The following is a 4,678-nucleotide window of genomic DNA, read 5'->3' as shown; positions in this document are numbered from 1 at the left end:
TTTTATGCCTGTAGGGGTCTCCCAATATATACTCAATGGTACGTGGGAGCACAATCCGTACTGGCACTTATCATCTCTCAGGAGGAATCACCCAACCATCAGTGAGGCGACTAGTGACCAGGTTTTACGACGCCGGAACACGTCTCTAGCCTAGACCTCTATGTTGTGCGTTAAGTTACAAAGCGTTGTTAAGTTTATTCAATTTATTTTAGGTTGATCTTTCTTAGAAGTTTGCCTTTTTGGATCACCACAAGATGTAAATACAATTCCTAAATGCAATCTAAAGATGATAAGCAAGCTTTTATCTCTTTTCAACAATGAAAATCCTAGCTACAAGGGGAAAAGAAAGACACAATCTTTTCTCAAAGAGCAAAGAGCACACTGTAAATGCACTTTTCCTAAATCAAAGTATGCAAACTGTCAAAATGCAAATGCACAAATGCATGTATTTGTTTTTACTTTCTTAATATTGATGCCTAAAAAGAAAGTTGTTGTACAAATTCGAATTCGATTTCAAGTGAAAAACACAAACAAGCTTCTTTCGAATTCAAAAAGACGATTATGACACTTATGATTTTGAAGTAAACACTTGTTTCGACACTAGAAATTCATAAATTCAAACCAAAAGACAAAAGTAAAAGTGCAATCAATTGTCAACAGCAAACAAACTTACTCCTAAGATCAAAACGACACTTAAGACAGGTCTAGATCTAAGGGCGACAGTATGACTAGTTTACTTTTGTAATGGGAAACTGCAAATGATGTAACAAATACACAAAAACAAATACAGTTTCTTTATACAACTGAGGTGGAATTAAGGCAAAGAAAAGGGGTTTCAGATAGGTACACACACAGATAACAGGCTGCAAAAAACAGAGATAAAACTGAGCACAAAGAAGTAGAGGACCACAGCTGCACAAGGCAAAGGCCGATCAGTGCACCCCCAGCACAAAGAAACTAAACTTCAGCGCAGGTAGCCCTCTCGAGACCTGCGTTGAAATGTAGAACCTCTTCACAGAGCCTGCGCTGAAGCAGAAACGAGAATTGTTTCTGGGTTCTGGGTCACTGTTTGCAGTTTAATCTACAGTTTTTGGCCGGATAAAAGCTATCAATTAGGTACAATTAGAGGGATGATTTAAAGGAGGACTAAGATCTATCACAAAGGGCTGTTAGAGCACTTGTGGATCAGCTGTTCAGATCATAAACAGGCCCAGTGAATGGACTAGAGTAGCAGATCTCTACTTTGCATTTGTAAATGGCAAATGCAGTTCGATTCTGCACTCCTGAGTTTATGAGATGAACAACAATAGAAACAAAAATAAACTAACAAGATACGATCCCTAGTGGAGTCGCCAATTTGTTGTTGGGAAAAGTATCTATTCAGAACGCCCCTATCCCACTCTAAGGTGTGATAGTGCCTTAGCAACAAACAAGGAAACTTACTTGAGTATTCTTCTTTATGAAATGTAAATGAGGAGAAAGGATCTAACTAACCTGTGTCTTTCGCTATTTTGTTGATCCAATCGCTCCCCTCTTCAGTAGCTCCCAGCTCCCAGCTCCCTTACCGGCCCAGCTCCACCGAATTCCAGCAAGATCACAAGAGAGAGAAACTACATGAAGATGTAGATATACATTCATAAAAAGCTTAAGATCAGATTAAGCTAAACATGAAAATATAGCAAAACATCATTGATACACAACATGTAAGAGAAACTAAAATAGTTTATTGATAAGAAAGTCCAAGAGGAGATACAACCAAGTGAGTTCCGATCCAGCATCTACCTCCCAGCAAAGGAATCCCTTCCTCTCCTCCAACAAAGCATAAATCACCCAATGTATTAATCTCAATCTCAAACCAATAGCAATTCTCTGCAAAGTACAAAATTCCAGCCTCTAGATCTCTGGGATGAGGGATCCATATATAGATGTAAGCAGAGAGGATGAGTCAGCTTATGTTTTGACTTGTGGCTTCTCTCTGTCAGTTCTTGCTTCCACTTGGAGGCTGAGAGCCTCTTACTCATCATTAGTCGAATTCATTGAGGCAAGTGTCATTGGAGAAGATTCTGGAAGCTTCCAGGGTCTTTCCACCTCGTTGAATGAGCTTGCCATTTGTCATTTCCCGCTCAGCGCACCCTGGTAGTGCTTTTAGGTGCGTTGCAACGCACCCAGCTAGTGTACTGGGGTTCACTGCAACGCAGGCAGCTAGTAGAGCATCTGAATTGATCCTGAATTGACTGTTTCTGAGTGGTTTTTGGTGGAGAAATTCTGGGAGAAGCTGTCATTGGTCGACCTTGTTCCTTTAGGGGTAGGAACAACTCTTTTAGGGACTTTGGATCCCTTGGATTATGGACATTTCATGCTCAATGTTGTAAGGCACAAAAATGTCTATAACACCTTGCCATGAGTCAATTATGTGGAAACTCGTTCCATACCTACATCAACTAACGATCAATTCAGTGATGTTGTACATCATGTACTGGGGGCATTGGAACCAGATATCTCCTTCACGACCTCTTATGAGTTGTGATCACCATGCCAATGAGGATAGTTCCTTGCCTTGTGCCAACCTCATTAAAAAATGAAAAAAGGAGTATGAGGATTGTTCTTTTACTGTGTCAACCTCATTAAAAAATGAAATAGGTCCATGAGGATAGTTCCCAGTCTTGTGTCAGCCTCGTGAAAAAATGAAACAAGGAGTACGAGGATAGTTAATTATCTTGTGTCAACCTCATTAAAAAATGAAATAAGGAATATGAGGATAGTTCTTTTACTGTGTCAACCTCATTAAAAAATGAAACAGCGCCCTTGAGCATAGTTCCTTATCTTGTGTCAAGTTCGTTAAAAAATGAAACAAGGAATATGAGGATTGTTATTTTACTCTGTCAAACTAATTAAAAAATGAAACAGGTTCTTGAGTAGATATCCTTGTCTTGTGTCAATCTCATTAAAAAAAAAACCAAGGACCCCTAGAGCAAAGTTCCAAGTCGAGTCTTTGATTAGATCTCGTAAAATCCCAGTCGAGTCTCTCACTTGATCTCGTAAACGAACCTTCATTCCATCCACCTGATATCCACGAGTAGTCTACTTAGGTGAATGTAATGAAGCTTGGTGGGCATGCACCTAGTGGTAAAGTTAAGTTTCCCTGTAGGTTATGTCAAGGGAATCACCCCATTCACCTTTGTACCTATCTGGATGAATCCAAAAAGGTGTTGGATAACCGTCCTGCTTCACCGCAGCAACTTCCATCTGGTTACCAGAGACTCTCCCTTTCATCATGCTAGGGGCATGTAAACCAATATCAAGCATATTTTTTCATTTCAAGCTTGTGTAAAAATGAAACTGAATTCAAGCATAAATTTTCGTTTTAAGCTTGTGTAAAAATGAAACTGAGTCCAAGCATAGTTTTTCATTTCAAGCTTGTGTAAACATGAAACTGAATCCAAGAATAGTTCCCTATGGTTCAAGCTTGTGTAAAAATGAACCCATTTCCATTTTTAACCCTCATCAGATAAGCCTTGGTTGTTTTCATACCATCGTCACCATTCCTTTGGCCAATCATACGCTTTCACTTGGTTGTTTTACCCTTTTTGAGGAACAATTGCAATGAGTGGTCTTATTAGCCAGCCTCTTCACATAAATCAACATGTTTTGAGAAGTTCCAACATCACCGAAACTAGTTGTTATCCTATACACCACTCGTTCCTCAAAATGGAGTCCTCTTTAAGCTCTTTTGAGACTCTTTAAATATGAAAAGATTATCGAGCGCTTATCCTTTCCAGCTCGTTAATGGATTGGAAATGACATCTCTCTTATATTATTTTACAATTTTTCGGGCTTGAGAGGTTAATTTATGAAAAAGAAATTGTGGAGTTTTCTTTTTGTCCATTTTCAAACTCTCTAAACATGAAAAGGACCGAGTTATCTTTGTTGTTAAATTCGTTAAAACATCGAATAGCGACAAACTTGTCCATCTAGAAAAGACCGAGTTTCACATTCGCTAGACTTGTTAAAACATAAAATAGTGATGGATTCAACCGAAGGGTGAAATTATACAAGAAGCATATGTTATCCTCCTCAAGACTAATAAAAATAAAGAGGTACTGGTCAGCAATGACTAGGGAAAATGGGAAAAAGGGGAAAACCACTTTATGGTAGCAGGTTTCTCTTGAACATGACACTTTCACTCCATCACTGTGACTATCTAGGTTGGGTTATTAGCTTGATGGTTATCACACCGTTGGTCTATCATACCATCCATCACTTTTTTGGGTCAAAGCTACAAATTCATTTCAATGTCGCTGACATGTTCAAGAGAATTCATTCAGTCAAAATTCATCCTTTGCAATACCATAAACCTTCATTTTCACGACCGCCATTACTAAACCTTGTGTCATCGGTCAAATTCCATCTCCAAAATCACTACACTCATTTTGTGTTGTTGATGTGGGATGAATCATGACCCTCCTATGATGAGTTTCTTGTCGACATTAGCACATTATCGAAGAAGTTGTCTTAGAAACACCCTTCTAGTACCTTGAGGCTTGCATGCATAATGGCAGTTTTCTCACTTCCAGCGACAGGTTAACATCAATGGCCTTCGACCAAAAGAATTTGTATGGTGTTTGACATGAAATCATCCATTCACACCATGTAGAATGTACTGCAGTACCTTCAGGAT

This window comes from Pinus tabuliformis, chromosome J, assembly GCF_031772625.1.
Source record: "Pinus tabuliformis cultivar Carrire ecotype Pingquan chromosome J, CPIR1, whole genome shotgun sequence".
NCBI classification, from domain to species: domain Eukaryota; kingdom Viridiplantae; phylum Streptophyta; class Pinopsida; order Pinales; family Pinaceae; genus Pinus; species Pinus tabuliformis.
This window is presented reverse-complemented; position numbering follows the sequence as displayed.